Source organism: Dendropsophus ebraccatus, chromosome 13 (genome assembly GCF_027789765.1).
Source record: "Dendropsophus ebraccatus isolate aDenEbr1 chromosome 13, aDenEbr1.pat, whole genome shotgun sequence".
Taxonomy (NCBI): Eukaryota; Metazoa; Chordata; class Amphibia; order Anura; family Hylidae; genus Dendropsophus; species Dendropsophus ebraccatus.
Genome location: NC_091466.1, coordinates 73,449,512 through 73,467,707, shown reverse-complemented (window position 1 = coordinate 73,467,707; position 18,196 = coordinate 73,449,512). Strand labels below are relative to the sequence as shown.

At 45.3% G+C, this 18,196-nt stretch overlaps 1 protein-coding gene across 3 annotated transcripts in view; it reads left to right on the top strand.

The window, feature by feature from the left end:
- DPF3 (double PHD fingers 3) overlaps window positions 1–18,196 on the top strand; it is a 182,157-nt gene that overhangs the window by 9,031 nt on the left and 154,930 nt on the right. The window contains exons 1-2 of one of the 3 annotated variants that reach the window (XM_069951003.1): window positions 601–681; window positions 7,387–7,471. The exons of 1 other annotated variant lie outside the window; for it this stretch is intronic. The gene's annotated coding sequence lies outside the window, so the exon portion shown is untranslated. Of the gene's footprint in view, window positions 1–600; window positions 682–7,386; window positions 7,472–18,196 lie in introns of those variants that run through there. One more of the 3 variants, XM_069951002.1, reaches the window with a different exon arrangement.

Here is an 18,196-nt window from a genome sequence, read left to right as displayed (position 1 = left end):
CTGATAGTACCCGCCTCTTCCCAACACCCCTGTGGTGGTGGGTACTGGGGTAATAATGCTGGGTTAGGGACGTATTGCACAGCACAGTTAGAAGAGGATAGAAGCATGGACCTGCCAGATCAGTGCTTGCTTTCTCTTTGTTCCCTGCTCGCTGCCTGTGCTATTAGGGCCCCATTCCACCGGACGATTATCGTTAAATCGTTCTAATCTAAACGATAATCGTTCGGTTGAAATGCAGTTAACGATTAACTACCGAAGGAGAAATCGTTGATCGCTTTATAAGACCTGGACCTATTTTTATCGTTGCTCGTTCGCAAATCGTTCGCATTGAATAAGACATCGTTCGGTCGTTCTCAGTAGATACGAACGCAATAGCGAATACATAGCGAAGAAGAAACGATCGCAATTACGATCATAAGTAACGATTATCGTTCCATGGAAATGAGTGAACGTTTTCAGGTCTTTCGCAATAGCGGTTGTTTGAGATTGTTAATCGTTAACGATTATGCAAACGATAATCGTCCGGTCCCTTACACACAGCCAGCAGGAGGGGCTGCCCGGATAATCCTTAGACCGTCCAGGTGGTCCATTGAAGAGAGCGGCAATCTGTCACCACTGCTCCTAATACACAGAGCGACAGGCAAAAGACAACGATCAGCCAACATTGTGCAAGTAAAATAGGTCAGTGTACAGTATAACTAAGTGTACTGACTGTATAAGTGGTGTTCTACCACGGTTGTTGGTTATATACTCCCCTCGCAAAAGTCTGAACTTATTGTACTTGTGTGGTGATTAAAGTAGTACTAAAGTTTCGCCGCTAAATGTCACTAAATGCACAGCTGAAGGATGTAAAGGGTTATTGTTTCTCTGTGTGTCACCTGAATCTGTAGACCAGTAGGATTCTTGTTTTCTTCTCTCCTATCACCTCTCCTCTTATTTCTTCTGTTGCACTCTTCACCCACTCACAGCGCACAGTCATGCTGGGAGGAAGGAAGTCACATGGGTGGAAGAAGTGTAAGGGTCTTTCGTGTTAGGCATTGTGGAGAAAGGACGCAAGCTAGATCGCTCTCCACAGTGGTCCTATCTGGGCCCTGGCCCTCTGTCAGGTCTACGTACTCTAAAAGTTCAGTCTTAGCTAGTACCCCGCATGGGAAGGATGCAAGACAGTACACCTCTAACAACTTTCCTACAAGTAACGCTACACCGCACCATGCAGTGTTAAACCCCTTTTAGGAGAGGACAAGCCCAGAGGCAACCTCAACGCATGCTGTGGACAAGGAGAAGTAACAGAGCAGGACAGTATCCACAACTAAAACTAAACAGCTAGGAACTGATCCGGATAGAGCAAAGTTGCAGTAAGCCTATAAACTCTATCTCGCAGCGTGGGTGTCAGCAGGGAACCCTCATCATTCTGCTCATCCCAGGTAACAAGGTCTGGGGCCTGTGTCACCCTCTAGGAAGGTTCAGCTGAGTCTTGTGGGCATAAGGTGGTGTAAAGACTAACACAAGGTCAATACACAGTACAGGTGTTCTTCTCATTCTTCTAAGTATTCTACCTCATCCTCCAACATCCCGGCAGAGCACAGTACTACATGAGTTGAGACTCTCGCGGCATCCTCCTCTCTGCTACTCTGCTTCTTTGTATCACTCAGCACACTATCCAGTTGGCACGACTATATCCTACACTGCATTAGTACTACAGATCAGGTTGCTGTATTGTCAAGTATTTGTCCAGGACTAATGTCAAGTGTGTTACCAAGTGCTTTATCCAGAGTAACCTCCTATTGTTCTGTATGACCTGCTGCTCATTTGCAACTTCAAGTTAACTAAACTTATCCACGTCCAAGAGACTCTGTGATTCCTCACTCTCCACCGACACAGCACACATTACCTTGGGACACTTCCCCTTTCTGTGGGTGGCAGTTCTGATAGTTCGGGAGGGTCTTCACACCACTCTGGCCATCCGTGATCACTCTAACCTAAGGGACCCCATAGCAGCCCGGCAGGCCACTGACCACAGGGGGAAAGGGTACAACCGGCCTTGTCAACTAAAAGCAGACGTTCCATCACACCTGTGTGCCCACCAGGCACTGGCGTCACGAAATAACCCTCCAAGGTCCGGCTGTATCTCGGCCGACCACCTCTGACGTGGAGTCACACCTGACTACCTAGCAAGTGACCGTCCGATCCTCCGATATGACATCATCATCGGGGGTACACCAGTACACCACCATCACCGGGGGTACACCAGTACACCACATATATACTGACAGCAGCTCCCTGTGTACCTCATAGAGCTAAAATCAGACTCCCCTCCTTCAGGCTGTGCTGCCCTGCCCTGTGGTGTTCCTGTCCATAAAATGGCTGACATGGAGGAGCATGTGACCATGCCGCGCCCCCCCAGTGTCCACCGTAGGCATATACAGGCTCAGTGGTGGACACTGGGGGGGCGGGGCATGGTCACATGCTCCTCCATGCCGGCCATCTTATGGACAGAAACACCACAGAGCAGGGCAGCACAGCCTGGAGGAGGGGAGTCTGATATTAGCTCTATGAGGTACACAGGGAGCTGCTGTCAATTTTACTATAAAGTGGCCAACCCCTTTAAGTGATGTTATAAAACTGTTCAGGATCCTCTTGGTCAGTGACCATTTTGGTGTGGTACAGTTGTAGATGTGCCGTCCTCTTTAGGTTTTTCTGGTAATGATGGAGTCTCGGAGTATATCTCGCACCATAACATCTGTCGATTTGTCTACACGTTATAACTGTGAAACAACTGGACATCAGACAGCTCCTGTGAATGTCTGGAAATAGGATTCATGGCACACGTCGTTGTCTCTGCTTCCCATGAGATGGTCACCTCTGACTCTGTCTCTGATATTGTCTGGACGTGAAACTGTTTACAAGCTGGAAGCTCCTGTATCCTAATAGCTGCGTCTGGATAGTCCATATATATAGGGGTATTTCAGATTTACTGTCTATACAAGATGAGGTCTCCTCGTGGCCATATTGCTGGTGGTTATCTGTTTCACCACTAGAGTCTATTTGTTTAAACAGGCATTTTTTTTCCCCCTTTAAATTCAACCGGTGTCATAAAGTTATAGAGTTTTGTTATTTACTTCTATTTAAAAAATCTCAAGTCTTCCCATACTTATCAGCTGGTGTATGTCCTGCAGGAAGTGGTGTATTCCTGCCAGTCTGACACAGTGCTCTCTGCTGCCACCTCTGTCCATGTCAGGAACTGTCCAGAGCAGGAGGGGTTTTCTATGGGGATTTGCTGCTGCTCTGGACAGTTCCTGACATGGACAGAGGTGGCAGCAGAGAGCACTGTGTCAGACTGTTGAGAATACACCACTTCCTGTAGGACATACAGCACCTGATAAGTACTGGAAGACTGGAGATTTTTGAATAGAAATTAAAAATCTGTATAACTTTCTGGCACCAGTTGATTAAAAAAAAATTGGCAGAGTACCCCTTTAATTGTTGGAAACATTTAGTTAATTGTTGCCGGCTTCACATATATTGTCTGGGTTCTCTGTGAGGACTTATATGCACATTTACCCTTTAATCCCTTGCTGCTGATGCGTTTGGTTTCTGTGGCATTATGGGTAAATATATACTCCTGCTTCACACTTGCTTCTATATGTCATGGCTTTATTTCACATCCATGCTTGACTATGACAGATTGTGGACATTACGCCAGTGACCTCTGACCCCAGCAGGCCTGTGCTTTGCTATTTGTTCATGGCCTCAATCACAGCTGTTCCCAACTTCATTTCGGTGCCCTTTACTGTCAGCTATCCTTATTGGAAACTATTTCACGGCCACAAACTGCAGACGTGATCAATTATATCATCTTCTATGCATCTGATGGTCCTCCCTGCCATTTCCAGAATGGCGCTCCAAGTTCTTTAGTTTAGAATGGAACAGAGGGTTGCTGACACGTGCCGCTGCACCATTACATTTTTGTGGAGCTTTTGGTATCAGGAACGTTCAGAGCAGGAGAGGTTTTATATGGGGATTTGCTGCTGCTCTGGACAGTTCCTGACATGGACAGAGGTGGCAGCAGAGAGCACTGTGTCAGACTGGAAAGAATACACCACTTCCTGCAGGACATACAGCAGCTGATAAGTACTGCAAGACTTGATATTTTTAAATAGAAGTAAATTAAAAATCTATATAACTTTCTGACACCGGTTGATTTGAAAGAAACAAAAATTTGCTTCCTGTAAAGTTGTCCAAGATCCCAGATAGTTTTATAGCCCATTGGAATATGCTGGTTCAGGTGAATATGTGGGGGTGGTGTGTGTTGCAAAGTGTGACACATTCAGCTCTGCTACATCTAAGGATGACTGGACGTGGAATCCATACTGGGGGAAGGTTGGATTCCTACACGACAGGGGTGATGTGATGCACATCAGTAAAAAAACGGACACGGATCACGGATTTAGCTAGAGCACGAAAATCACAGAACGTCTGAATGAGGCCTTAGACTGGAAAGAATACACCACTTCCTGCAGAACACACAGCAGCTGATAAGTACTGGAAGATTTTTAAGACTTAGGCCCCTATTACACGTGAAGATTAACGTGCGGAAAATCATTATATTGTTCTAATTTAAAGGATAATCGGCCTGTGTAATCGCAGGCAACGATCTTAAAATCGTTTGTGTGGTTGATCGTTGAAAAAATAATCGCTGATCGCTCGCTGTAATTCCGCATTCGTTCACTTATTGTTCACTGTAATGTTGCGTTTACACGGAACGATTATCGTGTGAATTCGAACGATAATCGTATGTGTAATCGCAGCAAACAATCAAGCGACGAGCGAGAAATTGTTCATTTTGATCTTTGAACATGTTCTCAAATCGTCTTTGGTCGTTTGCAAAAAATTCGCAGATCGTTCCGTGTAAACAGTCGTTCACCGATGTAACCTATGTGCGAGATAGGCTTAAGCGATCGCAAAACGATTTTTCTGTACGATATATCGTTCCGTCTAAACGCTGATCGTTATAAAAAAACACATCATTACTTCGAAATCGTTAATCGAACAATCGGGCGAATAATCGCTCCGTGTAAACGCAGCATAATTCTACATCGTTCTAACCATCATCGTTCTGCGTAAGGCTGAGTTCACACTACGTTTTTTCAATCTGTTTTTTTCATCCGTTTTTTGCAACAAAAAAAAGTATCAAGACGCATCTGTTGTTGTTTTTTTTTTTTTTAACGTACACAAAGACGTAGCAGACATAATTTTTGTGTCTGTTTTGATCCCCTTTTTTTTATAATGGAATGTAATGGAAAAACGGATCAAAATGGATGCACACACATTCATCCGTTTTTTGTAAAAACGGATGGAAAGAACGGATTAAAAAAAACGTAGTGTGAACCCCGCCTAATATGTTGAATGATTTCAGGTTAACGATAAACAATCTCATTTGTGATCATTTATTGGTAATCGCTAATCGTTAAAAATCGCTAATCTAATAGATTTTTTTTTTAATAGACGTAATTTAAATTAACACTAGAGTACCCCTTTAACATACTGTTTTTTTTTATTATTTTTTTTTTATTTTTTTATTTTGTATTCCACCCCAACATCCAGCAGTTCTTCTGCACCGCTCAGATGTGTGATAATACTTCTCTTTTCCGCTTGTATTGATTTGTATCCGGTGTTTCTGTGAGGACATATCATTTCGGGATGCAAGTCATTCCAGGACTCCCAGCGCAATGGACACGGACATATAAAGTCCTGCTTGTCGCAAAGCGAATAGGAGAACATTGCTTTCTGATTGCATTATGGGCCATATGGCTGTGAAGTGAAGACTGGTCGGTATGTCATTATTTGTGTGATGCGTGAACAGCGCTTCCTGTCTATACATCTTTATTAGTTCTTATTACAGGGTTATGAGCAGTTTAATCACCGTCTGTCCCGTTCCACTTGAAGTATACTATTTCTTTGCACGAAAGTAGAGATGTAGAAAGCATGCGTTTACACGTATATGTGAACACAGCCTAAGGGGTCTGCTATATACTGCGGACCGGACCTCGGAACTCCCGGCATCATGATTCATTATGATGCTGGGAGCTCTGAAACTGTTTGTTTAAATCTTTGCGCTACTGTACTGACACGGTTTTGGAGCTCCTGGCATCATAATGAAGGATGATATCAGGATTTTCGAGGTCCAGTCCACAGTATATAGTCTGTGCACTAACCGTATATTGTGTATGTATGAGTGCCGCCTAAATTTGGTGCATTGGGCTCCAATGTAATTCAGATTAAAAGTCAGTGTATGTAACCTTTTAGTCTTCCCCATGAGGTGTATAGTCAGTCACAGTGTATACCAGCCTGCCCATCTGACTTGTACTTTATATATCTTTCTCATAGTAGAGGTGGCTTTGTAGACTGAAGTAGTTCACCAACAGTACTGTCCATTTTGAAAGCTCAATCATGGTATAACCTGAGGAGAAAGTGAACAAGCAGAAGCTTCTTTAAAGGGATAGTTCAGCAAAAAAAAAAAATCTTTCAGATTAACTGCTGCCAGAGGTTTATAATTTACTTGAAAAATAAATAAATCTCCAGTCTTCCAGTACTTATCATCTGCTGTATGTCCTGGAGGAAGTGGCGTATTCTTTCTTGTCTGACGCTGTTCTCTGAGTGTCAGGAACTGTCCAGAGCAAGAGAGGTTTTCTATAGGAATTTGCTGCTGCTCTGGACAGTTCCTGACGTGGACAGGGGTGGCAGCAGAGAGCACTGTGTCAGACGAAAAGGCCATAAAGGAGCTAATAATTTTGTTTTGTACATTAATAATGGGACTGCCATCTGTGACCTTTTTAAGCAGTGATTCCACAGAGAGGGGGAGGCACAGCTGTGAGCTTCATCTATTGTCTTCTCTACTGGTGTCACCCCTCTCAGTAATGCTGTATAGATCACTTTCCAGCAGCCTCCTCCTTATTATCATGTGCAGGATAGAAAGTCTCAGCTTAGTTTAAGGCTTAGTGGTGAGAATGGAAACTGCAAAAATTCTGATCTATTTTCAAATAGTAAAATAGAAAAACGTCACAAAAAAATACTGTAGTTAAAAATATGATTAACATAAAAAGAAAAACATAATTTAATAACTAAAGTGTCTAAACCAGGACTAAACCTATTTATGCTGTGATGCTGTTTCTTCTATCTTTGATGGCTATACAGGTATTGTGAGGTATTGTATAAGCCAGTAATTAAGCTAAATGTAAAGGCCGAGTCTCTACTGCCAACACGCTAGGTTCCTAAGCGGTACCCCCAACGGCTAGCTCCCCCACTAATTGAGCCTGTAATTCCTAATTGTGTGTCACTCAGTGTCTACAGGATAGCTCAGGCAGATGTTCATTCTCTTTTATACAGGATTCTCTTTCAACGGCCCCAGATGAGTACCTCGTGTCCGAATAGGTTCCCTGGTCTGTAGCTTGCAGACTTCCCAAAACCACAGGTACTATAAGTCAAAGGTATTCTTATCAAGGTCCAATCTACTTCAAGTGTCCAATATCTGTCTGTCTGTCTATCTATCTATGTCATTGTATCCAGGGGTGGGCAAACATACCACTCCTGACCACCATGACCAGCCTAGCCACATAACATCTGGCCCCCCTGGATTGCTGCAAAGCAATAAGTCATTCTCAGATGACACATCCCCCTTTAAACGAAAGCTGATAAACTAAAATTTTATAGAGTTTGATGTCTGAATGGGGCCCCACCTATTAAAAAGACAGCTCTGGTAGCAGCTTATCTCTCCCGAGAACAAAGGGGTCCGGAAGTGAAAATCCATCATTCCCTACCCGTATCGTCAAGAACAGCTTTAGCTGTCCAAGCATGATGGGAATTGTAGTTTTCTGATATAGATGTTTATTTCCCTGTGACATATAAAATTTGAGAATAAAGAAACGTATGGCAGGTCACACATGCAAGAAGGAAAATGCATCAAGCCGAGGACTTGTAGCTTTTCCAACATGTTCTGAAAATACACTCACAAAGTGTTACCAGGTATTTGTGCAGATCTTTTTTACATTATTGGATTTTTACCTTTCTTGTCACATAATTTGGCGTATACCGAATCCATCTGGGCTCCTGATGGCAATATTTCCTGACTTCAGAGGGTCATGGAGGGGGTAGATGTAGTTTTAGTCTACTCTGTAGTTTAGAATGGAAATAAGGCTCTAAAAGCAGAGCATGGTTCACGCACACGTGACATTTATTAAGACCGCCATACTCGTACGCTGGTCTTAAATTAGGCCCGGCCCCCTCTCACCCGGCCGTGATTGGCACAAATCATGGTAAGTGAGGGTCAGAAGAAGACCACCCCGCCTTCCTGCCTTGCCACATCACACTGACTTCTCTCTCCTGCACAGCATTGGTTGAACCTCACCCCCACTAACTTTTCTGTCTTGTTGTACCTGTTACTAGAGACAGACTAAGCCTAACAACAGGCATGGTGACACACCTAGTAGCCAAGACTTTAGGTCTTTTTTTTTTTTCTTTTTCTTCTACAAGTATGTTACAGATCTCATAGGTTGTCATTTAAGGTTCAGACCTCGGGGATCGTTTGGTGGAATTGGCTTGAACGGAGCTTTGAGTGTCCCTTTATTGTACTCATTGTATTTATAGTATACGTAATAACCCCTGTATATCTGTGAACTCTAACATCATCTCTCAGAGATTGCATTTATACTGCTGACATGACAACATTAGTCAGGCTGTGAACTTTGCCATACATTCCTACGATGGAAATAGGGTACCCTTAAAGGGGTTGTTCACCAAAATTGTTTTTCTTTCAAATCAGCTGGTGCCAGAAATTTGTAATTTGAGATTTGTAATTTACTTCTATTAACAAATCTCAAGGCTTCCATTACTTATCAGCTGCTGTATGTCCTGCAGGAAGTGGTGTATTCTTTCCAGTCTGACACACTGCTCTCTGCTGCCACCTCTGTCCATGTCAGGAACTGTCCAGAGCAGGAGAGGTTTTCTATGGGGATTTGCTGCTGCTCTGGACAGTTCCTGACATGGACAGAGGTGGCAGCAGAGAGCACTGTGTCAGACTGGAGAGAATACACCACTTCCTACAGGACACACAGCTGATGATAGGTACTGATTGACTGGAGATTTTTTAGTAGGAGTAAATTACAAACCTCTGGCAATTTCTGGGACCAGTTGATTTGAAAGAAAAATATTTTTGGGTGAACAACCCTTTAAAATTCTCTGTTTTTGAGTGCATGCCTTTAATCAGGGCTGAATAAACCATTGCCATCATTGCCTGATGATCAGCTCTATTGACCAGGTTTTGCTTCTTGCTGCTCGCACATCTGTTGCCTGGAAGCTTCGGTCTGGTACTGGAAACATAAAGCTTCTGCTCCATCACTTTCCGCAGAAGCTTCCAGAAATTGCCCTGCCAGGCAGAAAGAGTTCACATGACGGTGCGCGGTTATCCTCCTACAATTCTCTCTGCTTACATTTCCGTCTCTCTCTATATTACTGAGCAGAAGCATGCATGGTATAGCCATAGATATCCTGCTAGCTATAGGTGGTAGCTCTGACACAGCATTATAATTAGTCCATACCCCTTTTTCTAGAATGAGATCACCAATGTAAACGAGCGCCAATCTGCTAGATAGGTGCTCGCTTACTGAGCCTATTACTCAACTCGACCATTGTACAGCAAGGGCTGTATGTATGTGTGTGTATACACACACATACACACACACACACACATATATATATATATATATATATATATATATATATATATTTATTAGTGGTGCCTTGGATTAATTCATTCCGTTCATTCCGTGACCGCGCTTTTAATCCAAATCACTCTTAAACCAAAGCAAAATTTCCCATAGCAAATCATTAAAATGCAGACAAAGGGTTCCACACCTCAAAAAGAGAAGCAGCGCTGCTGTCAGAGGTCTGTGTGGTCACATGACAGCAATGGGGAAGGGCGTGTGCTAGCATGGACCAATCAGGAAGTGAGAATCACAGAGCTGTGCAGAAGGAAAGTGACAGAATCTTTTCTATACAGCAGTATGTATAGCTGAGTGTAAGTGCAGGCACATTGTAGCAAGTGTGTATAGCTGAGTGTAAGTGCAGGCACAGTATAGCAGCATTGTATAAAGCTAAGTGTGATTGCAGGCACATTATAGCAGCAGTGTGTATAACTGAGTGTGAGTGCAGGCACACTATAGAAGCAGTGTGTATAACTGAGTGTAAGTGCAGGCACATTATAGCAGGAAAGGAGAGGATGGGAAGCATAAGGGCTGACAGAGACTGCAGGGAGCATGAAGGAATGAGTAGGACATATGTGGGCACATACATGCAGCACTCTCTGGCTGGGTAGAGAGGGGTTACAGCTATGATAAAATTACCTCCGCAGTCCTGTCTCCTGATGTAAGCCCCAGCCTGAAGTGGATCTGCCATGATTTGGAAGGTGAGAGAGACTTCCTGGGTTCAGATTACAGGGCTGTAGATCCCGCTATGCAGACCATGCCCCTCCTACACTCACACTCCCACCCAGTACAGGGAGCTCTTACACCAAAGCAATGCTCTTACACCAAGTCACAGTCTTCAAAGAGCTGTTCTTTCAAAGCGCTTTCAGTCCAAGTTATTTATATATATATATATATATATATATATATATATGGTGTTAGCGATGTCCGTGCAGCCCTTGCCTTTAGTGTAAAGTAATAAAGTATATATACATACCTGTCCATGCTCCCTGGTGTCCTTTAGCATCTGCCTGCTCCTCGCAAGCGCCCTTGGAACTTCAGAGTCGGTCTCTGAAGCGACAGGCTGCTCAGCCAGTGGCTGGCTACGGCCACTGTCCCCGTTGTCCATGTCAGGAACTGTCCCTAAAGAAAACAAATCCCTATAGAAAACCTCTCTTGCTCTGGACAGTTCCTGACATTGACAAAGGTGGCAGCAGAGAGCACTGTGTCAGACTGGAGAGAATACACCACTTCCTGCAGGACATACAGCAGCTGATAAGTACTGGAAGACTGGAGATTTTTAAATAGAAGTAAATTACAAATCTATATAACTTAATGACACAGTCAGTTCATTTAGAAGAAAAGAATTTCACCAGAGTTCCCCTTTTATGTTCAATCTGTTTTTATTAAAGGGTTCACAGATAGCGAATATGGAACAATCCAACATATAATGTAGAGAATACAAAACAATAACAAAAAGGACAACCATGGTAATCCATCAGGAAACTGCAGCTTAAACCGACCACCGGTTTCGTCCACACATTAGCTGTCTCATAAACCATTGAACCCACATTTTTCGTATAAATATAGAACATCCACAAGACGAATATATTCTCTCAACTGACAGTATGACATATAATGACGTTCAACTTACACTCGAACACATTTGTAGACCGAGAAAAAGGAAGAGTAGAAAAGACAGACCAGACAACACACACTAGGTGGGGGAGGGAAATCAGGGAAGAGAGGGGAAGAAAAGCACAACAGCTCTGCTCAATGATCCTGACCACCAACACAATTTAGGAAACTCTCTGAGTCCATGAACGTCCGCCACGGCAACCATATTAGTTCAAACTTGTCCGACCGGTCATGCGCCTCAGCCACTATTTCCTCCATACGACCAATATCTCTCAGTTCAGCTACCCATTCGGCTAGAGAAGGAATTACTGGAGTTTTCCAATGTCTAGGTATCACCATGCGTGCAGCTGTCAACATGTGTCTCAGAATCCCTTTCTTGATCTGACTAAGAGAACCCGGGAGCAACGATAGGAGGGTGACTTGTGGGGAGTTAGTAATTCTTTTGCTCGAGTAGATCTCATACACCCTCAAGACTTTTCCCCAGAATTCCCGAATGGCTGGGCATTCCCACCAGATATGAAGCATGGACCCAACCGCGGCTTCGCACCGCCAACATAAGTCAGACGCCGAGGCGTACATTTGACGAAGACGTTCGGGACAAAAATACCAACGAGCTAAGATTTTATAATTTTTCTCTTTAGCCTTTGATGCCAAGGATAAACCATGGGTCAAAGTGCAAATTTTTAGTTTCGAGCCCTCATCAAATGTAATCCCCAGGTCCTCCTCCCATTTCGTGAAGAACAGTGGTGGATCACTATTGCATTTGTGCAGTAGGAGCTGATATAACACTGATATAGCATGTGGAACACCAGTGTTCAGCAAAAATAATTCATCAAACTCGGTGAGTTCCGGAGAATAAGATGCTTCAGTAAATAAACATCTGAAGAACGATTGCACCTGTTCCAACTCCAACCAGGAAAGGTTAACTCCAGGACACCCAGCCCCCAAGGAAGCCAGCCCAGGTATAGAACCATTTACCACCACGTCTCTAAGACGGGGCATTGCCTCAGAGGACCAGATTAAAAATCTGGACACCGAGAAGCCAGGGGCGAATGCCGGATTGCGGAGGAGCGGAGTCATCGGGCCTGGTCTGAGAGAGATGCGATGTTTGGAAACCCAGTGATCCCAAACATGGAGGGTATGAGACACTAATAAAGGCCATTCTGACATAGCGGGCAATCCATCTCTGGAGGACAACCAGGGGGCCAGTCTAAGATCAATCGGAGCCAAAGCCTGCTCTAGTTTGACCCACCGTTTAATTGTGTCACTCCTAGACCAATCTAACACTCTTACCAGAGTTGCAGCCGCATGATAAATCTTTAGGTCAGGTAAGCCAGTCCCACCTCTGTTCCTGTGTTTAGTGAGCGTGGTAAATCTGATCCGCGGCCGACAAGAGTTCCACACAAATTTGGATATAGCACGCTGCAGAGATCTAAAAAAACTGGGAGACACACTAATTGGGACCGTCTGGAATAGGTAAAGAAGTTTTGGCAATATATCCATTTTTATAACATGCATACGCCCAAACCACGAGGTCGGTTTGTGCATATAGTTTTGCAGTTCAGACAAGATACGCTGTTGCATGGGCAAATAATTTAACGCATAAAGGCGGTGTAGCACGGACGGGACCTGAATACCCAGATAGGTAATACTTTCTGACTGCCATCGGAATGTGAAAGCATGCTGCAATGCGGCAACGTCCACCGTTGGCAACGAGACATTCAACACTTCCGATTTGGACATGTTCACTTTAAAATTACTCAGTGATCCAAATCTATCAAATTCTTTCAAAACCGATGGCAGTGAGACGAATGGGGAAGAGATATAGAGCAATAAGTCATCCGCATATAAAACTAACTTGTGTTGATCCCTACCCACCCTGAGTCCCACCACATCCGGATTCTTCCTTAATGCTATGGCCAGGTGTTCCATGGTGAGGATATATAATAGGGGAGACAGGGGACAGCCCTGACGAGTCCCATTGTGAATGGAAAAGGAGTCAGAAAGAATCCCATTTACTCTCACCCGCGCAGATGGAAGCGAATAAAGCGCCATGACTCTATCAATAAAGCCAGAGCCCAGCCCAACCTGCAGCAGAGAGGCTCTGAGGAACCCCCAATGTACCCTATCAAAAGCCTTTTCAGCATCAACCGACACTAGGCACATTGGAAGCCCCTCACGCCCCGCATAGGAAATTAAACCAATGGTGCGCAGGGTATTGTCCCTCGCCTCTCTGCCCTGCACAAACCCGACCTGATCCCCATGAATGAGTGCAGGTATGAGACTACCCAACCGGGTTGCTAAGACCTTTGAATAGATTTTCAGGTCACAATTAATAAGTGATATGGGACGATAATTCCCACAAAATTTGGGATCTTTATTGGGCTTGGGCAAGACCACTATGTGAGCCTCTAAGGCCTGTTTCGGGAAGGGACAAGTGGGAGACACCGCATTGAAACACCTGGTCATAAAAGGCAGAAGAAGAGGTTTAAATGCTTTATAAAATGCCACCGTGAAGCCGTCAGGGCCAGGACTTTTACCCCCTTTCAGAGATTGAATGATTGCATCTACTTCAATCTCCGTGAAGTCGGAGTCCATTGTTTCTACGCATTCAGGATCCACCCGGGGCAGAGCAGTATCATTCATGTATTCCAACAGTTTAGCATCCCAAGCAGGCAAAGGTAAATCCTCATACCGACCTTTAATGCTGTAAAGAGAGGAAAAGAAAGACTGAAATTGATCTGCAATCTGCCTAGGGTGGAACACCTTCCCATGCTCAGACGACTGAATAGAGGGGATGTAAGTGGAAGTTGATTTCGGGTGAAGCAAGCGCGCTAGCGCACGACCACTCTTGTTAGCATGCTCGTATTGGAAACTACGCAACCTCTCCTTCTGCCATAGTGTTTTGCGCAACAACAAGTCACGCAGTTTTTCCTTAGCAGTTGTAAGCGCCAGCAAGTTCTCCTCTGATCCCACCCGTTTGTGCAAAGCTGACAGCTCCTCAATTCGCACTAACAACTTTTGGATTTGAGACCCATAATCACGCTTCAGCCTGGCCCCTTGCTTAATGAGTTCCCCCCTAACAACACATTTCAAAGCTTCCCACTGGAACGGCAATGGTGTGGGATCATGACCATGAGAATCCAGAAACTGTGTAATTGTTCGTTCTATAGCAGCTTTACAGGCCACGTCTTTCAGCAACGACTCATTGAGCCGCCACGTCCACTCCTTCGGGACCAGCCCAGGAAGGGCCAACGTGAGGAAAATGGGGGAATGATCCGACCAGATCGCCGTTCCAATAGTCGCTGAAGGATGAAACAGTAGAGCCGAATGTGGGATAAAAAACATGTCTAATCGACCATACGAGTTATGGGCAGCCGAGAAATGGGTAAAATCCTTATCTCTAGGATGCAATAACCGCCACACATCAACCAATCTATAAGACTGCAAGGCTGACTGAATCTTGGCCACAGAAGATCTAGCCACTGAGGACCGACCCGTGGAAGTATCCATGGAGGGGTCAAGAACCACATTAAAGTCGCCCCCTAACACAAACGTTCCCTCTATGAAGGAGTCCACCCTCTTACAGATGTCCAGAAATGCTTTATCCCGGTTGGAGTTAGGCAGATAAACATTCCCAATTGTGTAAGTCTTTCCCAGAATATCCAATTTGAGAAAGATGAACCTACCATTGGGGCAGATCAGAGAATCCAAGAGCACATGTTGAAGCGACCTATGAAGAGCAATAGACACCCCCTTACATTTTGCTTCAGGGGTAGAACTGTGCAGCCATACATTGTAGTGTCTAGTGCGCATGCCCGGGACGTGACCCGTTTTAAAGTGTGTTTCCTGCAACAGTAAAATCTGTACCTTTTGTTTGTGCATTGCATAGGTGATTTGAGACCTCTTTTCAGGAACGTTGAAGCCACGGACGTTCATGGAAGCCAGCTTTATGGAAGGGGCAGACATCCTGAGGAAAACCTAGAGGGAAGAGCAAGCAGAGCAAGCCACAACCAAAAGACCAAGGAGGGAGGGGGAGAGGGAGAGGAGGGAAGGGAGAAACAAGTGGGGAACAGAAACGACAAACAAAGATAAAGAAGATAGAACAAGGACAAATAGAAAGGCCGCACAAATGCGAGCCTTCGACTGCACGCGACTAATACGTGCAGTAAAAATACCCAAAAGGGAAAAACAAAAGACGCTCACGCGTCCCCCTAAGGAGGGAGTAACTGGCAATAGAGGGAGCAGGAGACCAGGACGGGACACACCCCATACGTGCAAAAACATGAGCAACCATTCTCACCCCACTCTGCAATAACCAAACATACACGCAGGCAGTGGCTGGAATATATAACAGGAGCCCGCAACCCCGAACAGACATACAAACTTCCCACACAACAGTATGGCTAACGTATGGTAACAGTGTGATGTACATTGAACTACTAAGCAATATAGGGCAAAGGCCCATCCCATCAGAACACTAATCACTTCTCAAAGTCCTGGATCATCAATCATGCACAGTTTGCAACGTAGCAGGAAGAGGAGGCAGATAACCCCAATCAGGTAGAGAAATCTCAGGCAGGTTTAATGCAGACAGGAAGGCCGGCAAATCCTCGGGTTCACGCAGTTCCAGGCGTCTGCCATTACGTCGTACAATCAAATGGAACGGGAACCCCCATGCGTAAGGAATATCTCTCTCTCTCAAAGCTTCCAGTAAAGGACGCAGGGAGCGCCGCTGAGCCAAAGTAGCCCTGGATAAGTCTTGTAGAAATATGAGACGATGCCCATCACAGTCTACACAGTCGAGGTTCCTAGCCGCACGCATTAACTCCTCCTTAAATCTGTAATGGTGGAGGCGACAAATAATGTCTCTTGGTCTAGAAGTATCAGGGTTCATGGGGCCCAAGGCCCTGTGAGCACGATCCATTTCAAAGTCCTCTCCTATAGGCCTGTCTAGCAATGCACTAAAGCACTTCTGCAGTGTAGGGATTAGATCTGCTGCTTTATAGGTCTCAGGCAACCCTCTGATTCTCACATTGTTCCGCCGGTTCCTATTTTCTAAATCATCCTGGAACCTGTACAACTGTTTAATATGGAGCTCCTGAGTGGCCACAGTAGCTTGTAAATCCTCAACAGTGCCGCATAGCGCCATGTGGTCTGTGCTTAGATCCTGCACTTTGGCATCAATAATAGCAAAGTCTGCTCTCAAAACCCCCACTTCTCTTTTATATGAGTTTTCCAGCCTCTCCATAAACAGCTCCATTTCAGCTTTTGTGGGAAGAGATTTAACGTGATCTTCCCAGCTCCACTGAACAGCAGCCGCAGGTGCAGTGCCTGAGCAGCTCATAATCTCTTGTGGGGCAGCCGCCTGAGCAACAAATGGCGGCGCCAAAGGGGAGAGGGGAGCCAGCAAAGATGGCGGCGGTACGGGCGCGCGCTCTTTTCCTTGAGCGGGAGGCACACGTGGGGCCGCCTCCGGAGAGTGTGCGGAGGGGCTGCCCGACTGACCTGAGGTACTGGAGGGAGATGGAGAAGCGGATGCCGCCGGTCCGGGAGAGCGCTGGGTGCCAGAGGCGCTGCGGTCTGCTGCTCGAGGAGAGCCTGCAGCCATCTGCAGTTCAGGCTGCTTGTGCGTGCGGCGCGCCGTTTCCCCCGTCAGGAACCGGTCCATGGGGTTCGGGGCCGCAGAAGACCGGGTGCGCTGCGTTCTTGAGGTGCCCCCCTTCTTTCCCTGCTGCATCGGGGCGCTGAGGGGTGAGCGGTGCTGCTTAAATGCTGGATACTGTGTGTCCCGTCACCGGAGCTCTCCTGCTGCACGTCTTCACCCTACCATTGCCAGGCCACGCCCCCCAGAGTTCCCCTTTTAACACCTTTTTATGATTGTTGTTGCTTGTATATAGCACAAAATGGCATCTAAAAACAACACCTCATCCTGAAAGAAAAACAAGAGCACATAAAATAGATGACATAACAAATGAAATAAGAAGAAACTTACGGCTGCCTGTTTGCAGAGCGCTAAATATCTCCAATGTAAACGCAGGGTAATGTGATCTACAGAGCGACACGCTGCCAGCAATGTATTCTTCACTCTAGGATTACTAGTTGTGGTAAAAATAGGAGAAACATTTGCACAATTTTACCAAAACATAATGAGAAGCCTAAAACCACCTAGTACAGATGCATTGTGTCCTGTATGTTTGGGTATGTTTACAATGGCACAGAAGCCTCTGGAGTCTGATTTGACAGCATTCCAGTTGTACTAGAAGTGCGCAGTTATGTGAATATAAGATGGTTGGCTGCAGGGTGGGTAGTTCGAAGTTCATTATTGTGATGAGACATCAGAACCTGCAATACTCTATTAAAGGAGAAGTCCGGGGAAAATTTTTATTAAAGTATTGTATTGCCCCCCAAAAGTTATACAAATCACCAATATACACTTATTACAGGAAATGCTTATAAAGTGTTTTTTCCCTGCACTTACTACTGAATCAAGGCTTCACTTCCTGGATAACATGGTGATGTCACTTCCTGGATAACATTGTGATGTCACTTCCTGGATAACATGGTGAGGTCATGACCAGACTCCCAGAGCTGTGCGGGCTGTGGCTGCTCGAGAGGATGATGGCAGGGGGACACTGAGGGACACAGGGCACTGGAGAGACACTGAGGGGCACTGGAGGGACACTGAGCATCCCCCTATCATCATCCTCTCCAGCAGCCACAGCCCGCACAGTTCTGGGAGTCTGGTCATGACCTCACCATGTTACCCAGGAAGTGACATCACCATTTTACCCAGGAAGTGACATCACCATGTTACCCAG